This window comes from Betta splendens, chromosome 13, assembly GCF_900634795.4.
Source record: "Betta splendens chromosome 13, fBetSpl5.4, whole genome shotgun sequence".
Taxonomy (NCBI): domain Eukaryota; kingdom Metazoa; phylum Chordata; class Actinopteri; order Anabantiformes; family Osphronemidae; genus Betta; species Betta splendens.
Window position 1 is genome coordinate 11861435 of NC_040893.2, and position 20826 is coordinate 11882260.

At 45.1% G+C, this 20826-nt stretch overlaps 1 long non-coding RNA gene across 8 annotated transcripts in view; it reads right to left on the reverse strand.

Moving 5' to 3' along the window:
• LOC114868623 (uncharacterized) overlaps positions 1 to 20826 on the reverse strand; it is a 109711-nt gene that overhangs the window by 35582 nt on the left and 53303 nt on the right. For 4 of the 8 annotated variants that reach the window (XR_008696577.1, XR_008696576.1, XR_008696575.1 and 1 more), the window contains exons 3-4: positions 18684 to 18814; positions 17179 to 17294 (exon numbers count right to left, since the gene is read on the reverse strand). This is a non-coding gene — a long non-coding RNA (uncharacterized LOC114868623). Of the gene's footprint in view, positions 1 to 4081; positions 8386 to 10283; positions 15293 to 17178; positions 17295 to 18683; positions 18815 to 20826 lie in introns of those variants that run through there. The other 4 variants (XR_008696573.1, XR_008696578.1, XR_008696571.1 and 1 more) reach the window with 4 other exon arrangements.

Sequence of the window (20826 nt, forward strand, 5' to 3'; positions counted from 1 at the left end):
GTGCTTTGACTCACGTCAGTGCCGCAGTTCAGCTCTCAGCCGTGACACTGACGCGAACGTCGAAGGGGGAAGTTGTGATTAATGCACGCGACGCTGGCACTCGCGCGAATTAAAAGAACAACAACTCCCACTTAATGTCACGCAAAGTTACTGTTCGCGCCCTGCAGCTCAGTCAAGGCACAACACGTTGTCAAGTGAGTGACACTGGTTGATGGGGAAGACAACAACGCTCGCGTTGCATGGGGGGGGTCTTTTAATGGCATCTGGAGCCTTTAATGAAAGGCACACTCTCAGTAGAGCGTCGACACTAATCACCGGAAAGTCAGAGTGTGTGTCACAATATTGTTGTGTGTCTGTACTATATTCAGTAACATTCAGGCAACTCAAGCTACTTTTTATTGGCAGTATACCTATTAATGTGGGTTTATAATTTAATACTCGACGCACTCTTCATCTCATTTTTTTTTTTACTGTGGCCAGCGATGTCATTAACCATTCTGTGTATTTCCTCTAAGACAAGCTTTAATATCGCTGCTCACTCAGCATTTCTTAATGGAATTGCAGCGGCGACTGTGAACTCGGTTGCTTCGTTTTGCGGGTTGAGACATATTACGGTCCTGCAGTTAGTTCTCACACGTGCCCCGGGTCTTTCTGGGGAAGTTGCTTCAGCATCGCGTTGCCCAACGGCGCGGGCGTCGTGGGCGGGGTCGGCCACTGGCCTCTCGCGCTCCCGCTGAAGCGCGCGCTCGCTCGTGGGATCAGTTTTAGCCATCTTTTATCCAAAGGTTATTTAACACTACAAAGCTGTTTGCGCTGGAGTGAGTTCAAAATGATGAAATGTTACTTTCAGCGGTGAAACTCAAATGCAAAATGAATAAAAACATAGTAGATGCAGGGCTTTGGCATTTTTAACAGCAAATCTACAACAAAAAACTGCAAAACAAGTGGTTTTATTTCATAAACATTTATAATTTAGGCTACAAATGCATTATTAATATTGTAGCTTGGATGGTGTTGTTGAATGCACTCTTTCCCTCCAAACTATTTCATACAGTAATAACAATTTCAGTCGGACAGATGAAAACCTACTTTTCCTTTTCAATTTCTATCTCATTCATCAAAGAGACAAAACACCTTTAGAAATATCATCAGGGCGCGTACTGTATCAGGACACGAGCGGCCGCGGTTCAGACGCTCATGAAAGCAGCCCTCAGCAGGATAATCCCACATATTAAGAAGCACTTCAGCGCTTGGCCTGAAGTTAACCAGAAAACGCTGTTTAACACCGCCGCAAAATGAGAATAAGTCTGACCTCGACTGTCACTTGTGACAAAGACTCCCATCATTCAAATGAGACAGGCGATTAGGAGAAGGACAAATCCAGGCGGCCGAAAAGAAGCGGGGAAAGGAGGAAGGACGAGTCGGGCACGGGCTGCAGTCACGCGGGATGTCGGGAAAGACGGCGGGACGCGAGGAGGAATTCAGGCGAGAACAGCAGAAGGAGAAGGAGTTCAGACAGAGAAGGTTGGGAAAACAGGGTGAGGCAGCGAAGGAAGCAGTTGGCAGCGACATAAAAAGGAGGAACTATTGATAAAAGAGAGCGTGTGTGTTTTTATGCAGACGAAGAAAAATAAACTCAAAAGACGGAGACTACAGAGAGAGAGAGAGAAAATGTGATAAAGAGACACACGCAGAGGGTAATCAAAGACTGAAGACTTTCAAAATGAGGAGGGATTTGGTGACTCTGAGCGATACAAGGAGAGGCAGCCGGCTTTCATCAGGCGACTGATGAATGGAAGCGGAGAAATATAATAGCATCATTCCATGGAAATTGAAAAAAAAGGTCCTGGAAATGTTTTTTTCTCCCCCCTCCTTTCGTTTTTACTACAGTGTTATAGTTTGTTGCAGAGCGCGAGAGGAGGTTTTAGGTGTGAGAAAGCCAAACAAAAGCAAACTTGTGTGAGTTAAACACTATAACTGCAATCAAGCGTGCATTGTCATGTACGTTCTGACAACACTCACACCTGAACATGTGCAGGACGTTACAGTAAAGCTTTGGGACTGAAAAGGCAATTTTCTTCTTTGTGAACATCTGCTTTTTTCCACAGCATCAACACAAAGCGTGCAGGGCTCCGGTGACAGCACGCCTCTGGATGCAGGTACCTGTGCACCTCACGGCGTGATTCGTTTCTTGTCCGGCGCCTTCAATTACCGCCGACATTGTTTCACACCCACCCGCCGCTCGCTCACATGCGTGATTGCATCTCTCAGATGTTTGGTGTTCGACTCCTGACGACGCGATCTAATCAAGGCAGGATGTGTGATTGTGTTCGTGGCTAAAAGCAAGAACGGGCAAATCCTTGTTCCAAGAATTCCCTGATTGTCCGCTCCCACCACCACCACCGCAGCTTTCCAGCCTTCTAATTTCAGAGAAGGCCAGAACACGTAGAATATAGGCATGAAGGAAGGAACACAAGTGACACAAAGATATAAACAACCTGAATAAACACACTCCTGACCAAAGATACAGTATGAAATGACCTTAATGAAGTTCCAGTGGAGGATGACCACAAAACACAACAGAAATTGCAGGTTCAATAAGCACAGGCAAAGTCACTGCACAATCCAATAACTGAACAAAATACATGTTGGAGTGCAGTTCATGACCTGCCAACAGATCCAACCTGGGCTGATAGTGACACAATCTGGCAACGGGTTGATGTGATGCCGCTGGGTCTGAGTGAGGCTGGGTGATGGGAAAAACCAGGAAGCCTGGAAAATGGACCAGGGTGGTGCTCAACAGGAGGCAACGACGACAGCACTGAAGGTGGCGATCTGAACCCATGCGTGGTCATCAGCAGACGAAAGACTCCGTCTCACCTTGAGGAGGAACAGCACTAAGACAACCAGAGCTGCAACCACCTCTGAGAAGCAGCCTAACAAGTATCTTCTGTTGTCAGAAGCAACAAACTACCAGGTCGTGTCACTGAAATGTGAAGCGCCAGGAGCTCGGCACAACCCATAATTAAGAAATAGTACAGAAAGTGCATAGTTCATCTGAAATTGTCTGTTATTGTTGAATTCAGTTGTGCCTGAGGTGAATATACAAATATTCAGTGTTGCCTTTTATTGAATTCTAAGTGGCTCAGCCTCAAACTAATCTAATATAGCGGTTTATTGAAGTTTAGAGTTAAAACTTTGTCTTTATAATCAGGTTTTTATTCTGCAAATGCCTGGAATAAAAGCCAATGAAATCACCAGTGTAACTACAGTAACTAAAGGCTGAATACAAATAAAAAAACAAAACAAATCAAACATTCATCATTTAACATTTGCCTGTGTGAGGATTCCTCTGCAGGACGGACACAAAGCACTCAGGACAAAACAGCTGATGTGACACTGTCACAATGAGAGTTTCTAGTAGTAAAACCAGCGTTGAGTCTGTGTGCTGATGTGCAGAACAAAGGCCCTTTCTCAGTAGATCGTTTGAATCACCACTCAAGGGTTCAAACAGAGGTGAACCAGGGGGAAAAACTTGTATTTTTGGTAGCAGGTTTGAAGAGTCGGTCTGATAGATCGCTGGTGGAGGAGGAGGAGGAGGAGGAGGAGGAAGAGGCTGGGCAGTCCCACAGTGAGACTGAGACCTGGAATAGGACTCACCAACATCAAACCACACACGCTCATTAGTTTTGCGCAATTGCTATTTGCAAAAAGTAGAGGCCTTGGAAAAAAGCGGACTTGTGAACCTGCGTGTGAGATGAATGAACGGAGAGGGGGGTGGACTGTGCCTGTGCGTTGCCACTGAATAAGAAGTGGAGGTGGGGGTGGAATTAGACCACATATGTCCCGTTAAAGAGCGGATGGAGAAGCAGCGGAGAGATGGATGTTTGAGTCAGCCTCCACATGCACATGTAAGGTTTGAATCTGTGCTTGCATCAGCTGTACGTCAGCCAACTAGAACTCCTGTACCGCAGGTCACACACTCCAGTTGCTGCAGAGCCCCTGAGGTTAGAATGAAGCACCCAGCACTCGTGTAGTAAACGTGTCAGACAGACACCAACATCATCAAGCAGCTGGTTGTTCTGGGCTCAGATTCCTAAAGTTTGGTCCAAACATTACCCAACTTTAGAAACTTGTTCAGATTCTGAATCTACAGCAGTTACTGTAAAATCTGTAACTGAGGAACAATGGCATTTTTTTTCTGTATCATTGTTTCCTTGGAGATAAACGTATTTTACTGGACTCTCTACATAAATCACGTCACAGTGTGGACGCAGACCTGAAAGCTCCTAAAAAGGGTTTTCAATTTGATCCTCGGAATAAATGGAGAGACGTGCAGTTAAAAAACACACATTCACCCCCTCTTTATCTCTCCATCCTCTCCTCCTCATTGCTATTGCCAAGCGCCTTAGCGCTCAGCTGTTCTCTTTTCAATACCGCTGATTATAAATGTCTGATGCATCAACACGACTAAGCTGATTACAGATTTAGTTTCCCTGAGCAAAGAGAGTCTGGGAAAAGTGGGGAAGGAGTGAGGAATAATAGAACACACAGGGTCAAACCCAGTGAATTCTATTGAGTGTATAATGTTGTGAACGTGTGTGACAGAGGGCGCACACTCCTCTGTGGCTGTGTGAGTCGCTTTGAGTGTGACTAAATGTGAAGTGCGTCATTTTGGGAAGAGAAACTCTCTCTTTTTGGCAGGAACCTCCTCGACGGTGACCCCGTTTGGTTCTTCGGTTTCCCACAGTTGAGTCTCAGCAGCAGGTAAAACCCCAACGCTGACAGAGGCCACGCTCATGTTATTATACGTCGTTTTAGCCACAAAAAGTACTAAATACTGGAATACCGGAATAAAAGGAATCATATAGAAAGTTATGAGGACAAAACATAAACAAAAGTTGAAACGAGAATATACAAGGAAGTAATAAACTCATGGCCTCCTTTTAGGTTTGGTTCATTGTGTGGGATGTGATACAGCAATGACAGCTAAAACACTGAATGCACTGCACGACCTGTTTGGAACAAAGATTTTTTTTTTATTGGTCCAGCATTGTTTTATTGTTCTTATTGCATCACCAGCCTAAAGCCAGCACTGAAAACATGTATATACAGTATGTATATAGAAGTGTAATACACTGCAATAACTCTGTAAAATATAGCAGAATCACAGTATGGCCTATTTGACAGCTTGAACTTTAAAAACGAGAAGTTACAACCTCGTATCCCTGCAGATGCAGCACCATCTTCCTGTAAGCGTCGAACTGCAGCGTATCATTATTACCCGTAGTGACCATGAATAACATGATGCCTGGTGGCAGGAAGCAGAAGTGCAGGTTCGAGGGTTCCGGGCCCGGTGTGGGCTCCAGAACTCCGCATTAGTGGAGCTCCACAACTGTCAGGCCGCAGCAAACGCAGCACAAAAGCCGACGCTGACGCGCTGAAGGGCTCCATCTGTGACAGAGGGGACTCCACGCACCCGCACAGCGGTGTCTGTGATCTTCTAATGACAGATAGCAAGTGGACCCTGTAGACAACTTTAGATAAGAGAATGTGTCCGCGCCTGTGTGTCTGCATGCAAATGTGTGTACACGCCGGGTGATTGAGTGGAGGGAGCAGGGAGGTAAAGAGGATAAAGTGAAAGAAGCGAACAGTAATCACCAACTGCCACAGGCACTTATCCATGGGCCACCTCAACTGAATTACACACTTCTACACACACACACATACATGTGTAGACATACCCAGCACAGCACTTTAACACATTTATACAAACTGGGCTCTATACAATGTACTGATGCTCCTCCACACGCGCCCGTTGCCTTCATCCGGCTTAAACAGCGGAGGGACGGAGAAAAATGGCCCATCGTGATGTAAGTGACATCAAGAGGGAAACTGCTGTCGAGCGAAATCCTTTCCTCCTCTTCCTCACGCGTCCCACTTTACCTGAGAGCGCTGCTTTCAACACTGATGAGGCCATGTGCAATTATCAGAGGGAGACACCAGATGACAGGGTTAAAGCGCGAGACGGGAGAAAAGCATCCACTGAAGACGCAGAAAACAAAGTGAACCCAAAGGAACCATAGGAGTGTGTGCATCTGCTGGGTTTAACCTGGCAAACGCACAGGAGTGGTCTGGTTGAACTGGTGGAACTGGGCGCCACTCTATGTGTTCAATGATGAAAACCACAGTCTGAAAATCTCTGAGCTGATTTTCCATTCTCTTCTTGACAAACAATCCCAAAATGAATAATTCGGCAGATGAACCGCGCGCACGGCGCCGGTTGAAGCGCCTTTGAGCAGACTAATTGTCATTCATCTGCGGATGTCGCGCATGGCTCATGTTCTGAAACCAGCACCTGGCCTACAGCGCCGTCTGCCAGAACAACTCACCACTAAGACAGTGGCACCAGCCGAGGTAATTGTGTTGGGAGACTGGGCTCTGATGCCGATGTGCAGGTCATGCAGCGCTACCACAATGATTAATTCCCACCCAGAAAAGGAAGGAACGTTAGATAAAAACTTCCATTACAGCACAACCACATGTGTCTCTGGCTTGTGTTAGACATCAGTGACAAACAGAATCACAAAGAGAAACCCTTACGCTTCAACACAAAACAGAAGGAAACAACATAAAGAAGGCAACTGAGTTATATTGAAGATAATTAAGAGAAGGAGGAATTAATACAAATACAAAGAGAAAGAGAAACGACTGTGGGAAGGAAGAGAAGGTGTCAATGCCTTCATCACGCTGGCTGCTGTTTTAAGTCCGCTCTGGATCACTAATTAGACAATCACAACAAAGTCTGAGTGAATTAACCTTCCACACAGAACATGAATTATACAGACACATAATCAGACTGAGCGACTTTTATAAAACAGTAAATACACAACGCTGCACCACCTTTCTACACACACCGGGCTCGTCCTCATCTCACTGTACTGTGTGCGTTTAGCAGCAAAGCCGAATGAGAAAACGAACGAAACTGTTGTGACTCGGCTTCCACGCCACCAGGGGCAGCCTGGCTTCACCCTTTTGGTTTTGTGTCCTTGTTTCCTGTCTTGTGTTTCCTGTATTAGTTTGATTGGGTTCACCTGTCTTGTCTGGTATTTAAGGTCTCAGTTTGTGCACAGTCTTGGTTGGTGCATTACTTGTTAATCGTTACTCGTTACGCGTTACTCATACTTGTTACTCGTCACTTGTTACCGTGCCATCGTGTCCTGTCCAGGTTTGTGTGTTTGTTTGCTGATTACGTTTGATACTGTTGTTTGCATGTTTTGTGTGTAGGATAGTTATTTAGTTTCCTGCTCTGCAGCGATTTTTAGTTTATCTGTGAGTTTTAGGTGTTAGTTTGCATGTTTTGTTTTCTGGTTTATCCTGCATACGCAGCGTCCTTAGTTTGTATTGTCCTCAGTCTATATGTTCTTTTTATTATTAAACCACTTGTCGTCAGTCCTGTCTCTGGGTCGTGCATTTGGGTCCTCCCAGTTCAGTTTGGTGGCCATTGTAGTTTGTCTCCCCGCTCAAGGAGCGTGTTTTAGAACCTTGTTCAGTCCGGTTTGACCCTCGGCCGTAACAGAAACACCCATATCAAAGCGCAGAGAGCCCATTATCTAAACAGCACAGTGTGAAATTAGAGCCGGCCTTGACTGCTTGACTGCAGAACAACAAGAAACTTTAAGGAAAGGGATGCTCACGACAAAGGCAGCGCACGTGCAGGAGCGTAAGAACAGCTTGTGTTACCGTCAATGAGAGCTAGCGAGTTTGTGCTTTATTAAGTGGCACACGGGGTTCGGTTTGCTTGTCTGAACTTTGTACGCAACCACACAAGGGCTGCACGTACACGCTAGCAGCTGTGTTTAATGGAGACCATGGTTCACCACCGGTATTATAAGGAAACAATACAGGATCGGAGCTAAAGCGCCTCTCAGCTTCAACTCTTCAGAGCTGAAGAGATGCATAATGATATACTGTAACTAAGACCATGAGGAGGCTTCGCACGTTTAACTACTGAGCGTGTTATGAAATGTCAGCGACTTCGCTGTTTCACTTTCTGTGGTAAATTAGGTTAATCAGATGAATCTTTTGAAAAGCTGTTGAAGTATTGTTCTGAATCCACGGGGGAAAAGAATCGTTGTCAGTTATTTACACCCACAGAAACAACAATGAGGCGTCAGATATGGGAATTGTATATTACAAGGCAGAACAAAGAAAGTAAAGATGGATTTGGAAAGGAGGACGAGTGGGAAGAAGAACCGCTCGAGTTGAGGAGCGTAAACAGGCAGCGAGACGGTTTCTCCGGGCATCAACAGGAGGCGGCATGAGCCACGCTGCAGCAACGCACATGCACACGCCCTGTAACGCCAAGGTCACGAGCATCATGACCTATGCAGAGAGAGAGGGAGAGACAGAGAGAGAGAGAGAGAGCGAGAGAGAGAGAGAGAGAGCGAGAGAGAGAGAGAGAGAGAGAGAGACATGGATTAATGTGGGCTCAGACCAGGCTCAATGAAACACCCAGGGTGACCTTTGTATCAGGCCATTCTTCAAATGAGTGAAGAGACACAACAGGAAGCGGCCGCACACACAGCACGCAAGCCAACGCAAACATGCCAGGATCCTAGTCGAACAGGCAAAAACACATATTTCTCCTCTATGACAAAGAGTCAAGGACACAGCGCTGCAATAGGTGATGATCAACACATAGAGATGATGTAATGCATCATCTGCAAACACATGCAACTGCCTCCATGAGGGAGTGGACGCGCGGACGCCATGGGAAACTATTCATTACAAGTGGTTGTCTTGTAATGTGGGTCAGTGCTCCCTCCGCCGTGTCCAAACCGCCGAGGGGCGTCAGGGTAGAGGGAGAGTAGAAGAAGAACGCGACAGATGGGATCAAGAGGCGACGGAGGTGGCGGCGCTTTGGCTCGGCCCGCGTTACCTGCGGACACAATTATGGCTTTGTTTTTCTCCACTAACCCTCGCTTCCTGTGGGTAAAAGTGGTTCAAGTCGAACTATCCGAAGTAGGATGATGTCCACTGTATGCGACATCACAACAATAAGTTTGTTGTTTGCTGGCTTTATCCTGTAAGAACCTATAAACCAAGCTTCAATATGTAAATCAGTTGAAATAAAGATTCTTTTTTTTTGGTCGCCATCGCAAGGAAACGTAGCAAAAATGTGAACACAGAGCAAAACTGATAAACAACAGTTTGTGTAGATGCTATCACGGAGGCAGGAGACTGTTGAGCTGAAAAGAGATGCGCTTTGCTATATTTAATACATTTCTCGCCTTGCTTGTGTTCTCCATTTTCTCCCCCAGTGGATGTTATTATACCGCATTTATTAGAGCTGTGCGATTCTTTTATGTATTTTCTGTGATCACAGAGTGTGCGATGAAACTTTTATGAAAATGTGAATAAAAACATGCGCGGCAAGAGACACGCGCGCGTGACGGCTTCTGAGAGGGAATCTTAAAAAGAGAAATACGAGTTTTTTCCACTTTTATCAGTCAGATTAATCTCCATCCTAATGTTAAAACAGAAGTCTCACACGTGTTGTTAGTTATTAGGTCCTCTGTTTTTTCCTATTATCTACTGCATCTCTAGGTTTACTTTGTGGATCTGCATCATTATTGTTACTAAACACATTCTTGGTCTTGTTATGGTGATGAGCTTGTTTGAAATGTTGACTTGTGTAGAGACACAAGCAATTAAACCAATGAGCTACTTTACTATAATGAAGACATTTTTGTCTTTGTTTCTTTTGATTAGGATTCTAATAAAGTTTGCCTGAAAATAAAGCGTAGCTGAATCACTTCTTTACTTAGAAATTGCAATATTGCTTCATTGCCACGGATCGAACGATGAATTAGGCCCAAAATAAAACCCATTCAATTAAGAATTATGAAGAAGGTCAGTGCATTTGTTTAGCTGTTATTTTTCCTTTGTGTTGATAATATGCAATACTCAAAGAGAAATGTTGTTAAAGCCAAGTCTCTCCTTTTTTGCAATGGATTAATTTCACAAATAAAAAAATAAATGCTGTCACTCTCCATATCCTTCTGAATGTGTAGGCAGGGTTGATGGGGGCAGTGATTAGAGGATAAAAAGAAAGTTATCCTTTAATAGGCAGACGCAGTGACGGAACGCGCATGAAGTGCAGCTCAATTATCTGTCAAAATGAAAGTCTAATTGAGTCGGATAATGAGATATTTAGGTTAATACATGATGAGATGCCTGGCTGAACAAAAACAGCGCGGATGTGGGAGGACATCGCTTCTTTTATGAAACACATCACCTTCAAGGCTTTTTGCCCAACAAGCCAAAGGTGATGAGCACAATAACGCTGATAACAGCAGCTTAACCTTATTCACAGCCAGTGAATGAACCACACAATTCAAATATACATGTGCATGTACTGCAAACAGGTCTGGATTCTAAATCTAAAAACAGCAAAAAAGGAAAATATCAAAGATTGATTGATTTTGATTGCAGCCTTAATCAAATACAATTTAAAAGATAATTCATTTTTCAATTATTTGATCACTTCTCACCAAAGATAGTGTCAAATTGTCACAAAATGTAAAAACAGTCTACACATACATTACCTCATGATACATTAGTTAACTATGACAAGATCAGAGATCAAAGTAAAAACAATATTTGTCCTATACTATATATACTGAACCAGACAGAAGCTAATTAATAATCCACTGTGCAAACCGCCCGTCACGTTTTAATCTCTTCTATGTTGTCTGCTTTGACTGATTCAAACATTTACTTACAGTCTTAGAGTACACGAACATATCTACGCGTAGAGCAGACGATGCTGGTCGTTTTGCAGTGTTACACAGTCAAGTCAGAAATACACTGCTAGTGAAAAACCTCAACTTTCGTTGCTTTCTGTAGACAAGAACCACTAAAGTGCATCATTACCTGGGTGTCATGTGGTCATTTGGACAGATGCATGAGTGCAAGTCAGAGCACCGAGGTGCCGTATTCGTCAGCTTCTCAGTGACTAAGGTAGAATAATCTAAATATAATGCTCAAAAAGTAAGAACACTGTGACTCTGATGACTCGAATATGACTAAATAATGAATCATCATCAGTCTGAACGACTCTCCACTACTCGATAATGAAAACATTTATCATTCTTATTCACAGCTTATTCAGTTTATGACCAGCCTTCCTTAGACCCACATACTGTACTCCATGATTTCCTTCTGATGTGCAAATTTGGCCACGTGTGATTAATAAATACGTGAAATATTATCATATGCATGTGAACACACGCAATATGGTGCAGCCAATACACCCAAACACAAAAGCAACTAAGAACTAAACTCAAGCCCAACGCCTACAATAGAACCAATTTCAGAGCCGAGCTACCGATGGGAATTTTAGAAGCAATCACTGTTTCTCTGCGCAACTGAAATAAATGAAGAAGACCATTAATAGTCATAAAGTTTCTTCTGAAAGGGCAGTTGTTAAGTAATGCTCCTGTACAGTATGCGTGGTATGAGACACCTCCCCAAAGAAGGCGGTGGAAGATGGGGCCTGGGTTTGTAATGCATTTAGATGGAGCAGCACTTTTAATAGCCGCTACAGGAAGACGTATGTAGGAGATTAACATTTATATTAATACTTATGAAAGCGTCCACATGATTCATTCTGTCAGGACTGTTAAAAAGTAACGACAGAAGAATAAAGAATAGCATCAAAGGTGCGAGGGACGGTGAGCAGCTTTGTCTATAATAGAAATTACAGATATTTAGCGTCAGGATTAAACAGTGCTCCGAGGCTGCGTTCGTAGCGCGGTAGCTGTCAAATTCATTAGTCCGGATTTTTATTCAGCAGCCCTCAGCTACGTTGTAATTGGCTGCAGATTGCATTTAAGGCCTCGTCACTTGAGTAGAAGTGGAGCCATAAAACTCATCTGCATGTGTTGGCAAAATAGAGGGTCCCAGAGGCTTATCACAGGGCGGGTCGGGAGCCCATGAGCCCAATGCTAGCACAACGCGATCACAGATCGGAACGTCACGGTAGCGTTGGTGTATTTACGCTCCTTTCCAATTTCAGGAGGTGAAGTTGGATCAGTAGACATTCACATAGATGACGCTGAATTCTAGGTGTGGAGTGTGGAGGACGGAGCTGCACCGTCATCTCCCCACACCCGCTGGGATTCCAGCCTTTCCATACTGGTTTCCACCACTCCCCCACTCGTTGGGCATCCCTCACCCCTTGTTCTGTCTTTTCTTCCATTCTCTGTGCTATTTATTTCCTCATCTGCGCAATGTTCCTGTGGCACACGTCATGTCGCCCGTGACTCATCCGGTCCCATGTGCCGCTGGTGTCAGCGGTTTCCAGGGAGCAGGAGGAAGCGCGTGGACGACAGCATTGTACAGTGCATCCCAAGGTGAGCGCTGACGTCCCTGGGGAAATATCTCATCGGGCATGTCCCGGGAGCCTGCACGCACACATAGGGCACTTTGCACTACCATCTATGAGAGGAGGGCAAACTCAAAGCAAAGCAACAGTAATAAGCTAACAAAGAAATACTGTACATGCTGCCAATAAAAGATTTGGTATAGTTAGGTATAGTACAGTGGTCTGCGTTCCCTGGGCCTTGTTTCATAATTCCTTGCCCTTGTGTCCAATGGGTGTGTCAATGCAAGTGGCCAGCTGCAATAGGTGTCACCTGATGGTCCTGTGGACGTCCCATTGGCTGCTTGGTCTTAGGGGGCTCCTCAAGATGGGACGTCCAGCATCAGCTATAGGATTTTTCCATGTCCTGTTGTTTCCAGCTTCGTCTCCAGAGACACATGTCTTTGCCATGTTTTTGTTTCCTCTTCATGTTTTAAGTGTTTTGATAATTGATTGGATGACACTTTTGTTGTGGTTTACTTGTGTCTTTTGCTGCAGAAAATACGAGGGATTCAGTTCAGGAGCAGTAAACAATTTTAACAATTTAATTTATTTAAACTAGTCATCAAATGTGTTATTTTGTCGAGCTACTTTGAGCCAATTTGTTGTTCTTTGATTTGTTTTTCAATCAGCTAGTTTAGAAAATGTGCCCGTGTGTTGAGTGATTTTGAGAGCAAATGCTAATTGAAATCGCAATAAACTTTCTGCACTTTAAAAAGTTCCTGGTCCAAATTAGTGGAAGCAGTCACATACTGTGCCACACACTGTTTGTATGGCTGTGGGGCATGAGTAATAAATCCTTACCCCAGGAGGGAACAGTGACCACGCTGCAGCAGCGAGCTTAGTTGCACTGCGTGTTCTCACACTTGTTCAACGTGGGCATCATTTCCCCGTCCGTCACAGGGAAATGCGGCAGAATCCAGTCGAACACGGCAGCCTTCCTTATTCTCTTTGCTCCCACCACCGATGGGAAGGTCACGTTTAGGGTAAACTCGCTTCAGCTTCACTGAAGGACCCTTCAAAAGGCTGAAAGCACGCTTCTCTTAGACGAGCTCGGATTCCCTTCCAGACAATGGCTGGAGGAGCTGCCAGGCTAAGCCGTGGCTGCCAGCTGCCCACCAGCTATTGTGGGGCAAAAAACAACATAGTCACTCAGAGAAGAGCCTGAAGGCCGGCCCTCATTTCCCACACGGCCAGAAAACAACACTGGTGTCAAACCGCACACATGTGAGCGACACGCACCTCAGTGCCACGTAGGTCTGACTGCTCGAATCCAAGGGAAATGTATTCTACGGTGTGGACACATAGACCCGGCTGCACCCAGACATTTGAGTATATTCATGTTGTTTATGCAATAAGCTTCAGCCTGCTACACAATGACATGCACCAGATATTCTAAAATCCTGAAATGTCCTTCAAAGCATCCCCAGATAAATCGCCAAAAACGGATTACAGTCCATCAGTGACATAATCTTAGTGCCCACAGCAGTAAATTTCATCTTTTAGCCCACAGATCCTTAATTTGTCCTAAATAATGGAATGAATCAGTTTCTTTTTATTAAACGACACAAAGACACCGTTGATGAACAAACACAGGTCAAATCTCGTTTCTGCTGGACACAAAATCACAATATCACTAAATGGTATTTGTGCAGCTGTTTAGTGCACTTTGGTTGAGGGCGACACACACAGAGCTGTAACTATACCCACATGCACATCTGCATAGGCCACAGACACCAATGCTGATGTAATGAATCTGCTGGTGAATATTCACAACAGAAGCCCGAAATGTTGATGGTTTACTTGATTCAGTGTAATCGTATATGCTCACACAAGCATTTGCCGAGTAATTTAACCAGAAACAAATGACTTTACTAGGCTCTAAACAACCAAACATTATTTCCACTTGCTTTATTGTAAAAAACAAACTCTGTATGATCTGAGAGGAAAATCCTCTTTCCTTCTGTTTGTGTAACTGTATGAAAAAAACATCCGATCAGCTCTGTGCGACTGTAAGCCCTGATCTTTGTTTACTTCACCCTGTGAGATTGATCCATATCAATCTCTCCCACACCCAACAATCCCGGCATCCTGCGCCAGATATCGACGAACCGATCGCGGGTCGGAGAGCTTTTGTAGGTAAATGTTGTCGAGGCCGTTCGCTGCTAAGCGCACGGCTAAATCTGGGATTCTGCGGCTGGATTTATGCCTAAAATCTGACTTTAACCATGTTTGACCTGGATTTCGGGCGGTGCGGCGCCATGTTGAGCTGATGATATGAAAACTATGTCTGTGTCATGATAGGTGTTAAAATCTGATTTGTCTGGTTGCTCATGTCTAAATCCAGCCCGGAGCTGTTATGGGCTTCCTACTCTGGACACCCCAGTGGCCAATTATACTCCTACCGGCGCTAATGCTGCTTCAGAGAACACCAGTCAGCAGGTATGGAGCGGGTTAGTGGGATGGAAGTCCAATGCGATCTGTCTGGAGAGTGACGTAGGCTGCGTGCAGCGTGTGGAGTGAGTGCGTGCAGGCATCTATTATATGTTAATACTTACAGTATATTCCCTTAGTTGCCTGTTGAAGTGCACTTGACGTTAAAGCTGTTTAATCATGCAGTTTATAGAGCTTTAGTTTTTAATATTGCAGTACAGGCTTTCCACGTGCTTAGGATATGAACGTGATGGACCTGTGTAGGAGATCACTACTGTAGCAGTGAGCATCCTGCACGGATTGGGGCCAGGACATGTCCTCGGTCCTCCTCCCGACTGGGGACGATGACAGATGAATGCAGGCTGGGACCGACGCAGCAGAACTGATCAACTGGGCTGGGATCCAAGTCATCAGGCAGGAGTCAGTGGACAACTGAGGAAAGATCAAGCCGACGTTGAGGCGTTGAAGCCACGGGGGGCAGAGATACGTCGTTGTGCTGATCGCATATGCCTTGTTTGACCGTACGCAATAAGAGTGCAGACGTTTCGGCGTGTGTTTTCCACGGTTCAAAGAAAAGCGCCATCTGCTTTGTCCCACAGGGCCGAGCAGAGAGTGGATGCAGCGCTGGGCCTAAAGCATGGGATGCCCTACTTGACTGCTAGAGGAAGGCCGGTCCGAGCCGGCGCTAGCTGCGGTGGGGTCCGTGTAGCGTTAGCGTTAGCAGCTTTCTGTGCAGCCACAAGCACCTTTGCACTGCACACGATCTTTGGCATATGTAATGATGCTGAACATTCCAAGAGTTAATGGGTTCAGATGATCGACTCCTCTCCGGCCCAATCGCCCGCAGGATGATCCCACACCTGATTGTTTGCTTTCTCCTGCTTGCATCACTTTGTCACTCGCTCAATGAAATTTCTTTGAATTTGTAGCCGGACGGGGGCCAAACACTTTTCCCCCCACACACACACACACACACACACACACACACACACACACACACACACACACACACACACACACACACACACACACACACACACACACACACACACACCCTGGTTGTTGTCACTGTCCTCATGCATATTCATGGGGAGCCCTGCAGTCGAGCATCACTGTTTACTGCACTGCCAAAACCTCCCTCTCGACACGGCTTCGCTCGGACAGTCTGCAAATCAAGCTCACGCTCAGTTACGCGACGCGGACCGCACCAGTAACGGTCCTAAAACTATTTACTTGGAAATGAAGCAATATGGGATTTTTTCCAATGATAGTATGGAAAATGAGCTGTGGAGAAGCAATTTTCATTTTCCTTTCATGATATTACAAAGACCCAGATGCCTGGGAACATAAATGAGTAATCCGGTTCATGGCTAAAGATGGAGGATTTTTAATTTTCTCACAGCCCAGTCCCGTCGAGCAACGCGTGCCGTAGACAGAAACACAGTCAAGTATCTAACAACAGAACTATTTCACAGTGGCCGTAGTTATTTGCTGCACTTCTGACTTCTTCTTGTCACCTTTGTTCTTTTTGACTGAGCCCTGACTTTAAATAAATTACATTTCCATTTTATCTTGGGTCACGAGTTGAAAAAAAAAAATTAACACAGTTTCACTCAGCTGTACACCAGCCCCACCACTGCATTAACTTTATGACCTACTTTAAATGTAGCTCTTGATGGCAAAACCGTCCACTGCGTAGTGAGATGCACTGCAGCCTGCTTCACATCCGCACTCATTATGTCTCACGGGCTCCATCCTCCCTGCGTCTTTACACTCAGGTCGGCCGCTCGGCTCTAAAGACTTAACTTTCAAAAGGTTTACCGCTTTGATGTATTAGCTATCACGCACACACACACACACACACACACACACACACACACACACACACACACACACACACACGGTTGTAGCAGAGAGTAGGCCGCCTGTGAACCGCAGAAGTGGACTTAATCGTCTTTGGGTCATCTCCTACTGTAGCTCTACGCATCTCTCACCCCGTTCACTCACTCTCACACTTTCTCTCCCTGTGTGGTTTGCTTTCAGTTTTCTAGCAGTTTTATAGCCGCACTTTTTGGGAATCACAATTATTGCTTCATGAGAATATGTATAATAATAATCAAACTTTATTTATCCCATATTAAAATGAATCTCCGTCCCCTGAGGGGAGCAGCGGGCAGCCACACTGCCTGGGGAGCTAATGCAAAGTGCCTTGCTCAGGGACACACCTGGTGCTCTGGAGCTGCCACTCCAATAAATGCCAGCTCTTGCAATATTATCCTTGTCTACCCTTTGCCTTTGCTTCTCTGCCGCACACTCACCTCATGTATGCTCCCAGTTCCTTACGTACAGTACTCCTCCAAGCCCAGGAGAGTCCAGGCAGGGAATCCGATGTGATCGGTGGGTGAGGTCTCCTGCTGATTCACGGGTCTGGGTGCTGTAAACAATGGCACAAAGCTCAAGGCGTTAGGGAGCATTTCTGCACGTCTGCTTATTTCATCCATTGTTGTAGCGAATGCAAACATCGGCCGGTTATATAGTTAAACATTCTATCGATAATTGTGGAGCGCGTCCCGCTAATTACACAAACAAGCCTGATCCGATGGGCTAGTCAACTATAAATACTTTGCCGTCATTCACTGAGACGTTGGTGTGGTCCCCCTTCGACAACCTGTCCCAGTGACTGCAGCCGTCAGCAGGCATTGTGTGGGCGGCTGTCAACAGTGAACACTTAGACCAGCCCAGCTTTGCATGTGGGTGTGTATAGCTGACTATTAGCCTAAGCTGCTTATTCCTAGTAAACTCAAGTGTTTCAGCTTCCCTGACAGTTGTGCGGAAACAACAGGCTGCGCGGGCGCAGCGTCCACAGCGGGTCTCTGTGTTTCTTAGCCTCGTCGCATGTGTGAAATTAAATCTTCACATGTGGCCGCTTTTCCGGCGCACGGCGCGAATACTTCTGATCACAGTCGTCCTGGCTCATTAGAATGAAGTGTGGGGATCTTGTGAAACAGGGGTGTTAATGTCCAAGGCTCGTTTGCACATTTTTCCAAATGTACTAAATGACAGAATCAGCCACAAAAGCCTCAAATGTCATGTGTGGTGTCAATGAGGCTAACTTATTATTGAGGAAAAGTTTCACACCTTAGCTCGTCACCATTCAACACTATGTCTCATCAGGTATTTCCCTCTGCTCAGCAATACCTGCAGAGCAGTAATCAAGATTATTGAATGTTAAGCACATTATCGCTGTGAAATACTTATTCTGTTCTAGTGTCAACAGCGAGGAAATATACTGTACATGTACCTGTATTCATTAGTGTGTTCCGTGAAATTGAGTGGAGGGAGGTTTTGTAAGATAAGATGACGCCCACACCAAGACTCTTATATTACTGTATGAGTCATATTGTCCGTGCTATTTTGGTCCCGTCAGGACGATGCTGAGTGTGTGTGAGCGTGTTCACGCAGCAGAGGTTGCACATCGAAATACTTTGCTCCCGTCTTATTAGAAAGCATCTTAAATGTCTTGCTATGCTCATGCTATATTGAAAAATACTATATTGTAAGATCCATTCAATTGTTTAAAATACATAGGAAACAAAGTGTCAGGGCAACGGCTACTTTACTTTAGAGGTGTAATGTTTTTTTTTTTTAAATAAAAGCAAAGATTGATTTAAAGGGGGCAATTATGCGAAGACAACAGTGCTGACGTTCCCTCTGCTTCCCAAAATACATGTCCTTAATTTTGATGTAGGAGAAATACGAGCAACTCTAGTGACTAGTCACCTCGTCTATTCTGTGGGTACTGATTTTTTTTTCTGTCACTTACGAGTTAAGCGTCCTTTTTGCAGCTTGGTCTCCGGGTCGGTTCCTGAGTATCCAACCTCACCAGTATATCGCTCTGCCGTCCAGGCTGTCAGTCAGCTTGTCCATATGTCTGTCTGTTTGGCTCATACAGTACTGCAACAAAGAAGAAAGAGCAGTATAATCCACACAATTCACTGGCAAAGTGCTGGGGCTCAAATTGCCATTTACTTTTGTAGTCCCTGTAGATTAGGTTTTTAGCCTTGTGTTCAAGAGTGCAAGAGCTGGAAGAGTGCTTGGAATGGAAAAGCAATTACTTGCTCTCATGACTGTAGGAAGTATATTACTGACAGAAAACCAAATGCTCAAATATATTCCCCAGGCCACATATATAAAGATTCTCCACATATTGATTCTGAGCACTGATCACTGTAACCTCCTCGTATATCATGCAGCATTTGCTATATGGTTTTGGATTCACTACAACCAGTCAATAGTAACAGCGAGAAGAGAGACGAGGCCGTTTGGTCATTAAAGGCCGGGGAGAGAAAGTCGGTGAACATAAAGTCACATTATAGGACGATTGGATCGGCCGCGTGCGTCACACGCCATCTAATGAGATACAGGGAGATGTTTAAGGGCGACCAAGTGACTGTGGGGTCGCTCATCACCTGTTCCACCTCTATAACTCATCAGCCAAATGTCTGAGCCTGTTCTCGATGTCTCGTGTTTTAGCTTTCGAACAGCGGTTCAGTAACCAGTGCAACAGGTGTGGAGACACACCTGCCAAAGGCCTGCGCTTTTTGAAATGATTCACTTCACATACTGTAATCATAACCTGATATCAAACCGTGAGCTTTAATGGTTCTGTAAGCCTGGTACTGGTTAAGGCTTGGAGCAGTTTGGCTGGGGTCACTACTCCCACATCCCACCATGTTTGGAACTGTTGCAAAACCTCTCTCCCCATGATTCAGCTGCCGATTCCAGTCACATCCAACCGCTGCTGATTGCTTTGCCAGATTAAAACTACTACTAAGAAACTATTCAGCCAAAAAACAACTTTTAAATGCGATTTAAAACTTGGGTTTATTCCTATTGGTACTTTTGCCTGTTGTTGTAATATTAAAATCAGGGATATCTTGTATATGGTGTGTTGTCGGACCGACGCACCCTTTGCTGGTACACAAACAAAGAAAGCCCACAAAAATCCCCCCAAAACACAGAGAGTTTCACACAAACACTGGCAAACAGCTGCCCTTGTAAGTCACTTAATCTGCTCAGTGTGGAAAGGCAAAATGTCTTTGTAATTTGATACGCTACAAGAAAGTGACAGTGTAGACATCACAACAAAGAGCCCTGCTACAAAAGACGTCTCTCCCTCGTATTTGACCTTTTGAGAGACTGCTGTGGGCATTCCTCTGCACCCTTAAAGGCACAGTTTGTGATTCAAACCCATCAGATATGTCACGCTACTGCTAACAAATAAAAATACTGCACTGTCCGTGCATTGGACTCTTTCGACCTCGCCCTGCGCGTTGACAGGGACGACCCAGCGCCGCGAGGAAGCCCCGTCGTCCCGATACGGATCTGTAGCAGGTGGACGGACGCGTGGGCACGAGGACGGACGCGCCGTCGCTCCTCCTCACGCAGCGTCCTCCTAATGCCGCAGAATGGCAGACATCTGTCAGATGACACCTCCTGTCACAGCTAGGGGCATTTCCACAAAGTGAAAGCAGGTCCACTCATGTGTCACTGGCACCAACTGGAGGATGCACATGATAGGCCTTTCAACTTCAACACCCACTGGCCAGACAGTTGGACAGATTGGTGATAGCGAAAGCCAAAGATGGATACAAGAGCTTTCGAGCTTCTACTCCCACACCTGGTTATAAATCCCCTAATGGAAAATGATCACGGGTGGTGGACAGTAGCAGAGCACACCGTGGAAAACAATGTTTTATATTATTCATGTCTTCTCTTAGTCAATGAAGTAATGAAAATGTATTGTTTGTATTTGTCGTATTGGGTGATTGTTAGATTGTATTTCGGTACAAGACTTCCTCTGATTGTGAATTCATCCGCTTAATACAAATAAATAACAGTTTGTGACAGTTATGAAACAGAAAAAGGAGCCACCAGATTGTCTCAAACAATGAAATGAAGGCTAA